The sequence below is a fragment of the Lynx canadensis genome, chromosome B3 (assembly GCF_007474595.2).
Source record: "Lynx canadensis isolate LIC74 chromosome B3, mLynCan4.pri.v2, whole genome shotgun sequence".
Classification (NCBI taxonomy): Eukaryota; Metazoa; Chordata; class Mammalia; order Carnivora; family Felidae; genus Lynx; species Lynx canadensis.
In genome coordinates, this window is record NC_044308.2 from 130765988 (window position 1) to 130784115 (window position 18128).

Below are 18128 nucleotides of genomic sequence, written 5' to 3' on the forward strand. Positions count from 1 at the left end.
TCTAGCACTTTAGGGCTTATAAAGTCCTTTCACATACATTACTTCATCTGACCTTCACTATCTGGATCATTATCTGTATATTTCACAGATAAAGAATCTAAAGGTCAGAGAGGTTTTCTAAGTCAGATGTAAAACCCAGCTACTCCCACCTTGTCCAGCTACTCCCATCTCATTTAGCTACTCCCATCCCATGCCCCATTCCAACAGTACGTCTTTGCCTCCAAACACATACTAAATCTGACTTACGACCACTTGACACAGGCTCATCATTAAAACATTATTGTTTGGGCAAGATTCTACAATCTTTAATACCCATGACTCGCAAAACATATACCTCCCGATCTAAGTTAATAGAAAGAGAGAGAAGAGAAAAGAAAGGGTCGTGGGAAGAAGTAAAGGGAAAAGGCGTCTGGCAGCAGGCTTCGGGGGATTGAAAACCAGGAGGGGCTATTTCTGCTGGATTTTTCACATATAAAACTGTAAAATGGAGTTATAAGCAAATGTGCACAGGTTTCAACAAAGTGAGGGTGCAGTCCTTGGAGTCAGCAGGGAAAATGCAATCCGTGAATCTGATCTGTGGTCTGTGGTCCAAGGACACACACTTCCCAGGAGGGAGGAAAGCTGTCCCATCTTTTCTGCCTCCACGCCCTAACATAGGGCTTTATATCAATGTAGAGCCAGACCCCAGGTAAAAGCTGGCTACGGGCTCATCCTGCGGAATTGGGCTTCTTCAAACACTCTAAGAGGCACTGTCATGTGTGCTTCAAAACATCATAAAAACAACTTGGAATGCCTCCTCCAAGGGACATAAGATGAAATCAATACATTCTGATTTTCTCCTCCGTTAAACTCTCAATGACTGAAACAGTAGTGTAGCTGGGGAGAGTTTAGTAGCTCAACTACCACATGCTAAATTCTTCTTCTTCAGGATGATGGGGCCTTATTTAGGTGCCTATTGGTAGAGCTTGAGGGCTTTAATGGGCTCAAAAAATGCACTAATAATCGGCAAAAATAAATAGAGCACTCCTGTACAAATGGAGATAATTATTTGTGGAACCATCTGGCATAATAGCTAGCCTCATCGCATGGTGACTAAATGCTACAACACTATTAAAGTTAATAAACAAGAGATTGTTAAGTGAAATGGTGCCATGAAATTGGCGAGCAAGGATTTCGGGGGCACTATGAATATCTCTCAGCCAAAAGACAGGCCACGTTATAGGTAAGATGGAGAGGAAACTCTCAGGGACTCTGCCATCCTTGAGCTCGCTCTCTACTCCACACATCCAGTCCACTCGCAAATTCCATGTGCCGATTGACAAAATTCATCCAGGAACCATCCACTTCTCTCCACGCCCATAGCCATGACCCAGTCATCGAAGCCATCATCTAAGTCATCTAAATGCCAGCCATCTAAGTCATCTACCTCCATCATCTAAGACCAGGATCCCCGAAAGTCGCAGGCTGGTCTCCCTCCTTCTGCTCACTTTCAATGTACTCTTTACCGAGGCATCTTATAAAAACATAAAGTGTGTCACTCGCTGGCTTAACACCCTCCAATGCCTGCCCTTCTATAGTTGTCTCCTAGGGCTGCAGAAACAAAGTACCACAGACTGGATGGCTTAAAATGACAGAAACTTATTGTGTCTCCACTCCGGAGGCTAGAAGTCTGAAGTCAGGTGTTGGCAGGGCCCCGCTCCCCCTGAAGCTTGTAGGGGAATCCTTCCTTCCCTCTTCTAGCTTCTGGAAGTTCGCTGGCAATTTTTGGTGTGCCTCAGCATGTAGCTGCATCTCTGCCACGCTCTGTCTTCACGTGTGGTTCTCACTGGGTCTTCAGTCATCCTCCATCTACATACACCTGTCTGTGTGTCCAAATGTCCCCGTTTTATAATCACACAAGTCACCTTGGCTTAGGGCCTACCCTAATGTCCTCTTTTTAACTCCATGACTCTATCTCCAAATAAGGTCACGTTCTCAGGTACTAGGGCTTAGGATTTCAACATACCTTTTCTTTTGTTTCCTATTGAGGTGAAGGTGACACGACTCAACTCGTAACACCCACCTAGAGAAAACTCCAAGTTTGTCAACTTGGCTAACCAGTGTCCCGAGGATCTGACACCTGCCACCTCTCTGACATCACCTCACTACATCCTGGCCCCATCAGCCTCTTTGATGTCCATCAAGCCCGTAGAGCTCTTTGTAGAGCTTTGCACATGTGGACCCCTCTACCTGGAAGACACTCATTCCTCCTGGGTCTGGACATGGATGGGCCCTTCTTACTATAGAAGAAGGTGGTCTGTCATTTATCAATGCTCAGCAGAGACATATCCAGATTGTGTGCAGCTTAGACAACTCAGAGGAACCCCTTTGAGGAGAAAAATACACAACTGCATGTTAACATGGGTCTCAGGCCTCAGAAGGGGCTGACGTCACACCTTGATTCAAAGAAATGCCCACTTACACTCCAAAGTTACCCTGTCGTATCTCCTCCTTATCACACCTATACCTTATCACTAGCACTTATAATGATCTGAAATTATCATTAAAACATACTTTTCTATACATTGCCTCCCCACACCATATTGGAATTTCCGAAAAAGAGAAGGTCTACTGATTTTTACTAGTAGAGATTAAGTCAGCATAGGGCATTGCCTAGAGCTGGCACTCGGTGACCATTTCCTGAATTCAGAACTGGATGAACGAGCGGATGATGATAATATCAATAACATCAATGACTCGTAGTTATAGGGTGCTTACTTTGTTCCAGGGGCACGCTATCATTATCTCTCACCTTATAGGTGCTCCTGGTTAGTTTCCAGTAAATGGCAAAGCCAGGGATTTGGAGCCAGCACTCTGGATTTAGACTTCATGCTCCTGACTCCTATCCTACACTGTCAGAAATAACAGAAGTTTGTTTGACTGACTCAGTGTTCATCACTATGCCTTGGAGATTCCCATTTCACAGGGATAAGGATGTGATAGGGAAGAATGGAGTGGTTTGCCCTTCACACCATGTACATGAGAAAGAGAGGGCTCATGCCAGGTCTTTTGTCCGTTCCCACAGAACAATGGAAGCCTTTCATGGAACCCAATTGCACCCCCTTTCCAGACTTTTTCTTGTTAAAACTTCAATATATGGTGAATTAGGAAAAATATCAGTCATCAATGATATTTGATTTATATGCTTCTTTTTCCCAGTGAGCTTGTGTACACACACATAAAAGTGATAATAGCTGGTATGACTTATTCTTCAGGAGTGTTCGCCCCTATTGACCCACTGAATTCCATTCACATCCCTTCTTATCCATTGAGTTTGGGAAGAAGGAAAATATTCAGTTATTAAATTAAAAAAAAGGCTTTTGCATTCTTCACAGCTTAAAATAAACTCTTCTTGACTTCTCACTGATAAGTCTGACAGCCTCTGTCTATTTAGGCTCTTGCTATCATAAATAAGGCAAGAGGAAAAGTCTACAGAGGTCTCCAGCTTCTTCTGAAGGATAGCAGCAGCAATCAACTTTATTGGAAATGAGTAGATGAGATAAGAGGACAAAGTTTATGGAGGAAAAAGGAAAATCCATATATACATATATGTGTGTGTGTGCGTGTATGTATGTATATATGTATGTATATATGTGTGTGTGTATATATATATATACACATTTTTTAAGCAAAACTCCCTTGAATAAAGAAATGTCCCTATGGAGTCCTTCTTTGAAATAAACCAGCAGAAAACTATCCTGTCTAGTACCCCTTTCCTTGCTTGTTTAGCTCTGCTCTGTTTTGTAACCTTTCTTTAATCCATGATAACAAGCTAAGATCTCAGATGACTGGAATGGAATACTCTCTCCCACCACCACTGGGGCCAAGAGATGCGTTTTATTCTCAGCATAACCACACTCTCAAAAGTAATAGCATAAAGATGAAGTGAAAAGCATGAGACTCAGTTCATCTCAGCTTTATATTTCCTGATGATAATGGTGAGAAGGAAACCCCAATGGCCATTACAAATATCCTGCTTTTATTTAACTGCATGGGTAGAGGAAGGGGAGAGACAACTTAGGTCCTTCTCTTTTACTTCAGTTAGATTTCTCTCCCTTACTTGAGAGTCTTGTTATCATCAACCAACTTATAGACATATTTACATATTTACCACACTCACACCCTGAATTTAGAGAATCATGAGAGAAGGTGGAGAAAAGGAGAAACTTGTTTTATCTGTACAAATTGTTGTAGCAAGTTCCTAGTGACAAAAGTTTTCCTTCATGTAGCAGATTATTTTTCATTGTTGGAACACAACAGTGCTTAAGGACATAGTATTGACTCGTTTATTTCAGGCTTGAGCTTTCATTAGCTTGTGGGAACTACAACTGAGACCTGTAGACTGCCCACATTCAACAATTTGTCCTTGTCTGGCCCAGAATCTACATAGGTTATAACCAAGTGTCCAGTCTTGGTTTGGAATACATTGAACCTGGAAGGACACACGCAAGGAACCTTAGTTACTGGTGTTACAATGAATTTGATAGAAAGCTTTCTGTTCTGAGACCAGGGCTCAGACACTCCAGAGAGATTCCATAGTAGGGTCATTTGTACTGTGCCTCATGTCACTTGGAAGGACTGTGTCATCTCAACAAGTTTTGACGGAGATGCTGAACATGATGTCTGTCTTCGGATGGAAGCAGTGCCCTCGCTCCATCATCAATACAACTTTCCAGCACAGTTGTTTCCCATAAATTTGCAATTGTGGGGTCTTTCTGCCCATGCTTGAATAGGGTCCCAAGACTGTTCAACAAGCCCCTGGAGCCACCAGGCCAAGAGAGCTGTCCTCAGATACTTCATCTGTCTTATACTAAGTCACGTTACTACCTGTTAAGCACCAAAGCAACAAAAAATGGTGCTTTGGTTAAACGGCATTTTTATTTTAAGCTGTCCAGATTTACAAGTTGTTGGAAGCATTCTCTCTTCTGAGGAGTAGGTTATTCAAAAACCAAGGCTTTTTACTTGCCCTTATACTTCCAAACCCTAAGAAGCAAGACTTTAATGAATGCGTGTTCCTTCCCTCATTCAAAAAATAAAAATGAAAATTCCTTGAACTCCTACGATTTCCTAGGAGACAGTGATGACCAAAACAGATTTAAAAAAAAATCCTCCTCTCTTGGAATTTAGGAACCAATCTCAATGTCAACCAAAGACTTATATAAACCAATCATTCCAGTAGGTCATAAGAATCATAAAATAAGACACATAAGACATAAATGAAAAGTAGATAAATGTGTAAACTCTTGCTTTCCAAGGGCTGGCCAGCCTGTTCATGGTGTGAATTGAGATCTCAAACACATGGACAATCCTCTTGCTAAATTAAACGCATGTGCACCACTCTTGCTCCAAAACCCTCCCAAACACAAACAGCACTCCGAGAACGCATTGATGTGATTCCCTGTGAGAACATGTATCAAATTCCCTATCAAATTATTTTTTCCATTAAATCTATATCATGAAAAGGCTTCCACCAGTATAACTTTGTGTGTTTTTTTGCCAAACAGCTCCAAATGGAATATACGTTGGGGCATTTAATATGAAAAGGGCAATTTCAAATAGCTGTGCACATGTTGAAAGTTTAAAAAGTTGTTTGTTAACTACTTTAGTTATAATTCATTTAAAAATCCCATTATGTTTGGCTACACAAGAGTGACTTTAATACACTTAAAGATGCAGTACTCCTTAGCGGTGACATATTTATAGTCTGAACATTAAAAGGTTTATAAAATAAGGCTATATTTTCTCAGTGTCAAACATCCCTCATTGAAGACAATTATTCAGTCTGCCTATTTGTAATTAGGTATGAAATAATTTATGATTATGAAGATAAGTGAGCAAAAATTTTTAGAATAACTGCATATTGTATTTTATTACTAAAAGATTTCCATAATCTTTCCAGGGTTTGGGGAGTCATAAATTGCCCAGATCTGATTTCCAAAGGATTTCTCTTGGAATTAATAAACATATGGATCTAATCTAAGAATGTGTGTCAAAAATAATAAAGGGAATGGCTTTACACAAAGCTGAAAATGAGATGGATTGACATGAGCTGACTTTGGTTTGGGCAACTGGGGCAAGCTGCCTATGGTCAACCCACAAAGATGGAGTCTGGCAGTTCTGAGGGAGAAAGAACCCCCCACTGGGGTCAAAAATGCAGCCTAGGTTCAAATAACACAGGCTGTAAAAGTTTTCTTTGCCACACTTCCTTCTCCCTGACAGGGACCAAGAACACTTTCAACCTGTCATTCCCACGCGGTACCTATGGCTTCCCAGGCTACGCAGTCGGTTAAAAGGAATGGACAGAGCAAAGTCAGTCTTTCTTCTTACTGCCTCTGCCAACAGAACGACCAAGCACACAGGGCATCAGCCTATTTCTCGCCTCCTTTCTCTTCGGTTCAAAATGAGTAGTGAGACTATGGGGCTGTTCTTGGTTTCATTCGAGCTTCATTCTGTCCAGCATATGTCTCTGGGTAACTTCTCAGTGTATGTCCATCTCTTCTCCTAAAATCTGAGCAGAATCCAAGAGTCTCTTATGGTTTGCCTCCCTCCCTCTCTGTAAATCCCCCCCCTTCTCCTCCCTCATAGGAGACTCTTGGATACTGAGAACAAACTGAGGGTTGATGGGGTGGGGGTGGGAGAGAGGGGAAAGTGGGTGATGGGCATTGAGGAGGGCACTTGTTGCGATGAGCGCTGGGTGTTGTATGGAAACCAATTTGACAATAAATTATATTAAAAAAAATAAACAGAAGCAACAACAAAAGAGGTATTGGAATGAGAAAAGGCTGGCGTGAGTTGGAGATTGCAGTTGGAAGGTTAGTGTAACATTCCAGATAGAAATAGCCAGGACCCAACAAGCACCTAACCCAGGGTGACAATGGAGTGGACAATGGAGTGGTAGAAAAATAATAATAATAAATACAATAAATAAATAAATAAAGTCTGAGCAGAGATCGTCCAACTTTTACTACTAAGTTTAAATTTACTGTCACTACTTTGTAGTTTCTCAACCTCCCAAAATGTTCTGCATAAAATACATGGTGTTTTCAAAGTTGAAGGGAATCTAAGAAAATTCGGTAGGCTGATTTGTGTGATGCCCCCAGAAATTCTTACAATTTCCAACAATAAGCCAAAAGACAAGGACTGGAACACAAAGTTAACCGTAATACAATCCCACTGCCCTATCGCCATGGCATCCTAGAGAGTCTCTGCGGAGCCCAAATGGAAAAATTGCTAAGCCGATTACGCCTGAGTGAATCTGAACTTGCCTCTGAAGAAATCGCTTCTGCCAATTAACATTCAGTAGGTACTCACAGAGCATTTGGCCTGAGGCCACGGATGGAGATTTCACCAAACGTGAAGTTGCCCTTACTAAATAGCAAACCTACTCAGTTGCTAGGGCAAAGATGCTCAGCTCCACTCCCTTCTTGCACAACTGTTCCCTGACACTCTCAATTCTGGAAGGTCACCCTGGAATTGACTTTCTGATTAAAACACAACTGACCCTACACCCCAAAATGCTTGAAATTAGGCTACCAGAACTAAAAGGATGTATTCCGAAATGCTGTACAGCTTCGATTTTTTCTTTGGGAAGACTGTATAGACCATGCCATCAACCTGATGCACTAACCAAACCTAAGTGGGGGTCATAAGACAGAGTAGGTGACTCCACGCTAGATCTCGCAGGTGACCTGTACTATCTGGTAGAAGGCAAAAGCGTTCTTGGCCTGAACAACTCCAAGATACTATTTGGTATTATCTTAACTCATTCTTTCATTGATTTCCCTTCCACCACACAATGCACAAAAAAAAAAAAAAAAAAAAAAAAAAACCGGTATCATGATGTAGAACCAACCTATAAAAACAAGCCTTCAGGGCCTCCATGCCCTGGTTCTCCCAAATAGAGGCGCATGTACGTGCCAGGCACACAATCACGGCTATTGAATGAATGAAGTGTCAGTGTCAGCGTCTGTCCATTCCTTTGCTCAAAGTGTTCCCTGTTGAAGGATACGGTGCAAAAGCAAGACATGAGAGACTTGGGGGAAACAGATGAATCCTGAGATCGAAGAAATTTAACATATCATCTAGTCCAACTCACCTGGCTACACAGTAAATCCATTTACAACCACATTCATCAGGGCTTGCTTGAACATTTCCAAAGAAGGAACATTTAATTCTTCGAAGAGGAGACCGTCCCCTTGTTAGAGAGCTTTGATTATTTTAAAGATCCTTTTTCATGTGGAGCCTGAACATCAGTAATCCCTAACCATGGCTCTTATTATGACCCCTTAAAACAGACTATGTCAACTCCTTCCCACAGACCTTCAGATATTTAAAGACAGCTATTAAGTCTTCCCCCAAATGTCCCTTTCTTCAAGGAAGATCATCCCATTTCCTTCAACCATTGATTCAATAATTCAGTATGGTTTCCATTTCCTTCATTACCCTGGTCTCTATCCAGATAGTTAATGATGGTCTCAAAATGCAGCACCCAAAACTGAAATCCATACTCCACACATATTTCTATAGTACCATGGCAATTGGCAGGGATTTCTCCATGCAGGGTTAATGTTATGAAACACCTTTTAAATTAGCCAAAGCAGGGGTCCACGTTTTCTGCTTGCTCTATGTTTCTTATTTAATTTACAGTGTGGGCCACCAGCCATTAGGTAGGTGTGGGGAATGTGATTGTTGCCAATAATTGACCATTGCCTGGTTCAGGAGATACATAAAACTCTAATGGAGCCGTTATTCTTAAACCCACAGGATATATAACAAGAACAATAAAGTGATACGTTTGCAATATCTGCTTTCTTTTGTAAAAAAAAAAAAAAAAAAAAAAAGATGCATAATGAAAATATCCACCTTCATTTTATCTCACATGATGACGTACAAAGTAACTACCTTAAAATGAGATTCCTGTGTTAAGTATTAAGAGAAGAACATAGCCTTGCATCCACGCACACTCCCAGGGCACGCTAACTGCTAAAACATCTCGTTAATACATCAGTGTCTAGAGCTAGATGACTTTGGGCATTGTAATATCAGCTTCCATAGCAACCTATTGTCCTTGCACACTTATTTCTTGAATTGTATGTCCGTGCATAGAGCTATGTCAGACCTAGAAAAATAAGTGTTCAATCACCAAGCAGCTTCGGTAATGACAATGCACAAGGCCCTCAGAGTTGAAGTGGTTTGGCCCTATATCCAGAGTAACCTTCCTAAAAGACTTTTGTTTACAGACATAGGAGTATGAGTGGCTTAGCAGGGGCAATATGAACCCCTAACTGTTATTAAACTCCTGGGTTAACTGTAGCCTAAGAATGGAATCAGGATATGCTGATACAGAGTGGAAGGGCTTAGGACTGAGGATTATCAAGGCCAGGAAGTAACAAAAAAAGCCATGACAATGGTTACAGTTGTAGATGATAATATCTAACATCACTGAGGATTTACTATTTTAAACTCCTCTGTCACGTACCTTACAGTCATTGGTTTGGTGCGACGCTGTGAGAAAGGATTTGGGAGGAAAAGTTTACCTTTGGAAACTTTTTCAAAGATATTCAGTACTTCGGATAACCCAAGGTCATCATGGTGATTATTTGTAAACTGTGTAGAGTTTAGAAAGATTGTTGTAGTAACGCATGTTCCCATATGTCCCTGACCTCAATGGCCTCACAATTCTGTGCTTTTTGAACTTCTGGTACTATTTTGTGTTTGTTCTGTCTTCTCCAGAGAGGTCACTTCTTGGCACTCTTGGGGTCTCTCAACCTGTGGTAGTTCATTTCTTTCCATTACTTCTCTCCTAAGGACAAAGAAGCCAGGTAACTAAGGCTACTAGAATTGTAAAGCAAATGGAAAAGCTTCTGAGAAAGACTGTCCATTCAGTAAGCACATGAGCATTTTTATCCAAATGTTTTAATATCGATATTCATAGCTCAGGTGCTTTCGTATTCTTCTTTATTACAAGTTCTTGTTAGGTAGAGACACGAGCCAGGAGACCTATGGATATACTGCTTGTTCTTAATGGGAGCCTTATTGCTTCAGATGTAGCGATCTTATTAAATAATCCCCTTAAGTGAAAGAGCCATTAAGAGACTTCCTTTGATGGACAGAGTTGGACTCCTACCCACCCTTCACCTCTCCTGAAGAACCCACCTGTATTGCCAAGGCTAGCGTTTCTCAAATTCTTTTGACACTGAGACACGTTTTTAATTATAATTTTTGGATGGAAAGAGGAACTGGCACTTCTAAAATATAATGCGCACTTAGATTAAATGACAAAAATAGTTTTTCATTTCATTGTGAAATAACAAATTCGCAAGAGCTCACTTTATAAAATATTACAAGCATGAGTTGAAATTATAAGACAAACTAATACCCTGAGTAAACGATAAGCATGAGTTTAATTGGCAATGCCTAAATTTTGCTCATGCAGCCATGAATCGCTAAAACATCTTGCATAAATCCATGAGGTAATTTCTCAGGCAATTCTTTTCTGAGTCTGGCATGTCACTGTTTAATGGAAGATTGTAGAAAAGAGAAAAAAAAGAATCATATACAAGCGTGTAGCAATATCACCAGTTGCCTATCTGTGGTGGACGTACCCCCACGGAGTCACTGCCATGTGTCATCCCTCCCCTTGAGGGTGGACAGGACTGTGACTTGCTTCTAAACAGTAGAATATGACGAAGATAAAGGGACTTTGCAGACGTTATCAGGTGTATCACCAGTTGACTCTGAGTTAATCAAAATAGAGATTGTCCCACGGGGGCCTGACTCAACGAGGGGGCCCTTCAACCTGAGAGTGCCTCAAAGCAGGTGCTTCCCTGTGGAGACCCCAGAAGAGAATGAAGCCCAGCTAACACCTTGATTTCAGCCTTGTGAGACCCTTGGCAAAGAACCCAGCTTAGCCATGCCATGACTGGACTCTGACCCACAGAAACTGCACAATAATAAATGGAAATCGTTTCAGGGCCCTAAATTGGTGATGACTTGTTACCCAGCAATAGAAAATGAATATATTACTAATAGCGTTTCTCTTTTTGTAGTGCAATCTGTATTTCTAGCAGAGAACATTGCTGCACAGCTGGAAACTACATTCCCCAGACTTGTCTGAAATGTGGTGTAGACATCAGTGAATTTGGTGTGTCACTGAGTTTCTTCCAGCCAGTAACACTTGAGTCTAAAAGATGTTGGGGCATTCCATAAGCGCTTTTAAGTGAAAGCCTGCACCCTTATTCTTCCTTTCATTCTACTGCATGAAGTTAGACTGTGATGGCTGGATCTCCAGCAGCCATCTTAAACCATGAGTATGGGAGCTTCATGCTAGGTGGAACAGTAAGCTGACAAAACTCTGGACCATAGGTGATTTCATGGAAATGACAAAGTAATTCTGTAATACTACCACTAGGCTTCTTTTATGTAAGAGGGAAACAAACTTCTATTTAAGCCACTATTTGGAAACCTGTATTACTTATGGCAGAATCTAATGCTAAAATATTTTTATTAAAAATATGTACATAGATTTGAAACAAATTAATATAAAAATGAAATAAGGTAGCATGGTTTATTTTGCTTCAACTACTAGCAGTGTCTTAGAAAGAACTAATAAATGCTTCAACGCTGGTCCCCATACTGACGTGGACTAATGTTGCTAATAAAAACAAGACCCTTTGTTAAAAAGCAACCTAGAGTCAAATATGTAAAAGAGGTTGTGCATGAAAATACTCAGATTGCCCCATGCCTACATAATATTAAAACACTCAATTCTATCCATAATTGAAAACAGTTATTTGAAAATGGTGCTGCATTTGGACAGTTTAAGTCAGCTCTCTTATGAACACAACAGGGCAATGTTAGGCACCACCACAAATGTGTGTGATTTTAAGACTCTAAGAAGGCCCGATGTTCAAAATCATCATTGTGTGCCTTCAACATCGTCATGTCGTATCTGCATATGAGGCTGACTGATACCTGAGAGTTTACCAATCAGACTCTCATCCATTCGTGGTAAGGTCTCTGCTCCTTGTTAATGGCAAATGTTCAGGACACGGACACAACTGAGTGTGGATGCGACAGGTGGAAGCCGCTGAGATAGAAAGGGGGACAAAGGCACAGGGGTACTTGGCAGGGGAGCTCAAGTTCACAGGCTTATGGTGGAGAGCACAGAGGGGAAAGAAAAGTCCTCAGAGATGAACAGCGCCTACTTCACCATCTTCACTAAGCCATGACTTCTTTCAAAGAATGGCTAATTTAAAAGCCACAGGTACTGAAGATAGGGTGAACAAAATAGGCCCTGCCCTTAAGATAATTCAGCTACATCAGGGATGAGACAACACCCACCATTTCCAGGGGGATGCCTGGGGCAAGATGCAAAGGTGTGCCTCTTTACGTTCCAAAAATCTAAATGTCAAAAGGACATCCTTGAATGGTTGGTCAGGAGATCAAAAGCTGAATTTTTGATTCAGTCAAAAATTTCCAAACCATTTCATATGTCAGGGTAGGTACAATTTTTAAAGCTTAAATACATAAGGTCTGCGAATACCAGCGGGGGAATGGCTAAGGTTGTCCTCATGGACCAGACAATGCACTTCTTTCTGGCCCTTGACCAAGTCTGTTTATCCTGACAGTATTCAGGGGGAAATTATTACACTTGCTTCTATTGAAAAAGACTATTCGACCATAAATGTTACATTCCTGTAAGATGCTATAATGCTCTGTAACCCAGTCGACTGCACGTTCTTACTTGGATGGTAGCATATTTCATGATTATACACAACCATGACAGAGATGAGCATTTATATGCTAATAACTGCAATGCGGACAGCTACAGCCTTTCACTCTAAGCCATGAGCCTTTTAATCAGAAAAAGCCATTGGGGCCCAATATATCACCAAAAAGTGTGCTTGGCTGGCTTAGATAGTCAGAAAAATATTTTTTCTTGTCCATGTGTTTAAGTAGTAACAGGAGTGTTCACTGTAGCTTCACATAAAAAAAAAAGCAAATGAGTGTTCAAGTGGTAAAATTATAAATATATAGATAAAAGAGAACTAGCGAGTTTCCTCCCTTGCACCCATCACTGGTAAACAGAGAGCCCCATGTGCAAGTGGACAAATGTCAAAGTAGTCAGTGGCCATAGAAACAGACCGAAGGACTTAGGAGAAAAATTTTTACTGGAAGACTGGTGTAGAACGGGGTGCTCAATAGCACAGGATATAAGAGGAAATAGTAGTTTCTTATGACACCAATAAGGATAGCCTGCGGTGACTTCAACAGCCGTTGCTAACACTTCCGGTGGCTAATATCTACTGAATGGTTACTAAATAGGCTAATCATCCTACAAAGTGCTTTACATACATTTTGCATTAAAAAAAAATTTTTTTTTAACGTTTGTTCATCTTTGAGAGACAGAGGGAGACAGAGCATGAGCGGGGAAGGGGCAGAGAGAGGGAGACACAAAATCTGAAGCAGGCTCCAGGCTCTGAGCTGTCAGCACAGAGCCCGATGCGGGGCTCGAACCCGTGAACTGCGAGATCATGACCTGAGCCGAAGTCGGACGCCCCCATTTTGATGTTATTTTATACACATACTACTACCCATGTACCCAGTGCTACACATGACCCATTTTTAAAAATTTATTTTTATTTATTTTGAGAGAAAGATAGAGAGCAAGCAGGGGAGAGGCAGAGAGAAGGAGTGGGAGAGTCCGAAGCAGGCTCCACGCTGTCAGCACAGAACCCAATGCAGGGCTCGAACTCAGGAACCAAGAGAGCATGACCTGAGCCGAAGTCAAGAGTCAGAGGCTTGACCAACTGAGCCACCCAGGTGTCCCCACCCATTTTTATAGCTGAGTAAACTGAGGCTTAAAAAGATACATAACTTATTCTGAATTACTAAGTGGTAGATTTGAGTTTTGGACCCGTGTCTGTCCGATTCCAATGTCCAGGAGCTTGTTTCAGTGAGGTGGTGAGGGGACTATTCCCTCCCGGTGGGCCACAGGCAGGGGAGTCACCCTGTGGGCCCAGGCTGGTCACAGAGGGATAAGTACAGCACCTGAAGGAACAGTGAGGGGTGCTTACACCCCAGGAGGTGGGATTTTGAGAGGTGCCTCAGAGGACTGTGGCCAGTGGACCTCAAAGCAGATGAGAGCTGACAAGATTAAGCGAACACGTGCTGAGCAGCTTGGTGGGGTGGAAACATAGCCAATTGACAGATGGTGGTTGAGGGAGCATGAGGAGAGGGTCCCCAAGGTCCCGCAGCCATGCAGGTGGGGACTCATGGGCTGGCAAATCTAGAGCACGCAGCCTCCTATCTACCAAGAGAGGGACATTCACTTTATCCCTGTCATGTGATCCAGTAAAACTACACGGAGCGTTGACTGTATGCCTGGGTTCTTCATGCTGAAAAGAAAACTCACATTTTTATTCCTACCCTGCAGGTGGTTCCAGTCTGTAAGGAGATACGGAGACACATCTTGATGCAAGATTGACTGTTGGGGTGCCTGGGTAGCTCAGTAGGCTACGTGTCTGACTGTTGATCTCAGCTCAGGTCTTGATCTCAGGGTGGTGAGTTCAAGCCTCCTGTCAGGCTTCATGCTGGGCGTGAAGCCTACTTAAAAAAAATAATAAAAAATACAAAGATTGACTATCATGCCTGAAAACAGAGGTCTACCCACAGTGAAGGCTTCCTAGTACCTTCAGTGATCCCTTCTAGTGACATCGAAGACATTAAGGGAGACATTCCCTTAATTGGGGGGTGACTAAGTATGCCGTTTGGATAATTAGGCAAAAATAAACCACAAAAAAAAATGGTGTTTCATTTTTCTTTCCATTTTAAGGCTCTTAGAACTGGGATTTTCCTCTTATTTTCATCTGCTGTCCGTTCTGCTTCCTGACCTTTAATGACTAACGAGGGGAGAGACCGCTTTTTGTCAAGGACGGACCAAATACTCATCGACCTATAATCTGCTTTTTTAATTAGGGTCAGCCAATTTTCCTTCTACTTAGGTTAGCCACAGCTAAGCTCCTTGTCCAAGTTCACAGTTTCATTAAAATCCTAACATGATACTGACGTTAACAGAGAAGAAGAGGTGAGAGAGGGAGAGAGAGAGGGAGAGAGGAGAATAACTTCCAGCTAGGAAGAGCTTGTAAATAACACACATTATGACTCGTTCAACTTGATTCAGGATGACATTTCAACACAGTTAGTTCTATAGGTCACAGGCTGTCCTTTACCTTGAAGGAAGATCAGTTCGACAACGAACGCTCTGATTCCTATATCTCACTAAACACAACCAATTGCATTGATTGTGTGAAGATATGTAAGCTGCTCCCAATGTGCAAAAATAGGAAAGAATGTCTGAAAGGCAAATCAGTTCCTTGAAACTAAGGGTTTTCATTTTTTATTTTTTGCATAATTTGTGCTTAGTAGCATACTTCACCAGAAGGACCCCTCCAGGGCCCCTAGTTTGAGTCATTGTTATTTATTCAATGTTTATTTATTTTTGGGACAGAGAGAGACAGAGCATGAACGGGGGAGGGGCAGAGAGAGAGGGAGACACAGAATCGGAAACAGGCTCCAGGCTCTGAGCCATCAGCCCAGAGCCTGACTCGGGGCTCGAACTCACGGACCGCGAGATCGTGACCTGGCTGAAGTCGGACGCTTAACCGACTGCGCCACCCAGGCGCCCCGAGTCATTGTTATTTAAAGATAAACTGCGTCTTATGAAATTGTCAAAAATATTTGGGGTACAATCAGCCTCAGGGACTCATGACCACTAGAGCAGAGATACAGCCCACGTCCTCTATTTTTTGTGTCCTTTTTATTCCAGGTGTGACCTTCCATACTGTAAGTTTGGTTCGAAAATCAGAAGAGTTCGTTGTCTAAAAAAAAATGCCTGAAGTCAGAAATATATAATATTTCAGTGTGAGTTCTTCCAAAATGGTGATGTAAACCTAGATGATAACAAGGCATTGGCATCGCAAGGACAGATTTTTCCAAAATAAGAAGGCCCAGCCACACATGTCGTGTGTCACATCAACAGACACGCTGAGCCTCCAGTGATCATGTTTTATGCCCAACTTGTCATCTGCAATCCCCATTCTGGGCGGAAGGCACATGAGAGTAGGTGAGCCCTTTGCCTTTTATAAGAACTCCTCAGACCTCTCCGAAAACATGGCTGCTTTCAGACAACAGTCCAAGACTCCATGTACTGCTTGCTTCCTCCGCTGCACAATCTATTGGTAACTTTACTCCTCAGATCTCTAGTTCTGTGGGTCAAGAATTCAGCACGAATGACCACCTGGTACTAGGAAGATGCATTGATGGTCTTAGAGGACTGGGTGATATCAGAGGCCGCTTGGCGAATCTTCTTATCTGAGTAAAGAGGCTTCTCAGGGACTGAGTTCCTGTTGTTCTTTCTTACTTAACTCCACTGAGTCCTTTCGGATGGTTTCCACATAAGAGACTTCCTGTACCCTTATTCTGTCTGGGCTACTAGACTTTGCACTCCCGGATGCAAAATATCAGAGTGGTAAAGGGGAGCCTACAGGTAGGATCTTCTAAGATGCATTTTGTTTGGTCTACACAATGTTTTCTTAATTTAGGTGCCAATGGTTTCAAACTGGGGAGATTTCGCATTGATAACTGAGTAGTGAAATTCCTGGTGCATTGGCAACCCCGGGCTTGAATTCTCATCGTTTAGCGATGTTTGGCTGGGATCAGCTGGAGCCCAAAAGAAGGTGCTTTCTTTAGACAGGGTGTGCACATTCCAGTTACCAAACACTCTCCTGACCCAGGAGACTTGGTCCACCATGTGACCTGCCAGGCCCTGCAGGCATTTGAGTTGTAGACCCCGGTGATGACACAAATAGATGACACAAATGACACCAGATGTGAGTCACAGGAACTGGCATAGCTGAAGGGGTCCACCGAGAGTCCAGAAGTCAGTTGCCAGTACCTCAGAGGGTCAAGCTTGGTTGAGAATCCAAGAGGGAAGTAGGGGAGATGCAGTGTAGCTACAGAAAAGGAGGCAGGAATGGAGAAGTGGGGCATAGTTCCATGAGGAAGTTGTCCAGTTGCCCAGCCAGCCTTTGGTGTGAATCCCATGATAGTGTGAATAAACTCCCACTTCTACTTAGCCATGCCAATGATCTGCTAATTAATGTCATGATCTTGGACAGTTAACTTTTCTATATATAGATCTTATTATCCCAATGAGTTTCTAAGAAGAGCTGTGTATGTGTTTTATGCGTGCGCAGGTACGCTTGTGTGTGTGTGTGTGTGTGAGAGAGAGAGAGAGAGAGAGAGAGAGACTATTAAAAGCGAATATATAGTACCAATATTTTTTCTCCTCCAAAAGAAAATTTGGGAAGTTTAATAACTCACGGGTGGGTTTCCAAACCCACTTGGTGATAAGATCTCAACACACAGACACAGACACACACACACACACACACACACACACCCCTCCTTAGGGTCATCTCACCATAGGGAAATGGGAGAACACGTTTAACTCTGCATTATAATAGAGCGGTTTCTTGACGAATTAACAAAATACGTTTCTCATCAATGACACGAAAATTCCAAGTCACCATCATGTATTCTGTGACTTTCTTAACTGCCTTGTGATCTTTGGAGTTCATTTTCCAGCATTTCTCATTTGAGGGGATGACAGAGTAGAAAAGGACTCGGGCTGAATAAATGTTTAAGGCAGAGGAAAAAGTCACATGAAGCATGAAGTTACTCTCCTCCTAATAAAGTCCTGAATAATAGAGAAAGACAGACATCGATTTGTCCTTGGACCAACTCAGAAAAAGGCAAGTCAAACATGGGAAGCAGTGATGTTCCTCGGCTCCTCTTTGAGGGTGAGACCCCACCCCTTTCCTCATAACCCAGCCCTGAAGCACTGGGAAGATGGCTGCTGTGCCCCTCATCTGCATGCACTCTGGGGAAGGGGTCCCTTTCGCGCCCTTCCAGCACCTCCACAGTCTGAATTACTAAATCCAGGACTGGAAGCTGGGAGTGGACAGCGGGTAATTTTGTTCCAGGCCCAATTGCCATATCATACACAGAAAGTAAGCCATGGGCGG

General features: G+C 42.3%; 1 protein-coding gene across 10 annotated transcripts in view; it reads right to left on the reverse strand.

Annotated features, from left to right (window-relative positions):
* Window positions 1-18128, reverse strand: part of LOC115516757 — a 189186-nt gene that overhangs the window by 134689 nt on the left and 36369 nt on the right. The window contains exon 1 of one of the 10 annotated variants that reach the window (XR_003969644.1): window positions 4878-4890. The exons of the other annotated variants lie outside the window; for them this stretch is intronic. The gene's annotated coding sequence lies outside the window, so the exon portion shown is untranslated. Of the gene's footprint in view, window positions 1-4877; window positions 4891-18128 lie in introns of those variants that run through there. 10 annotated transcript variants of the gene reach the window in all.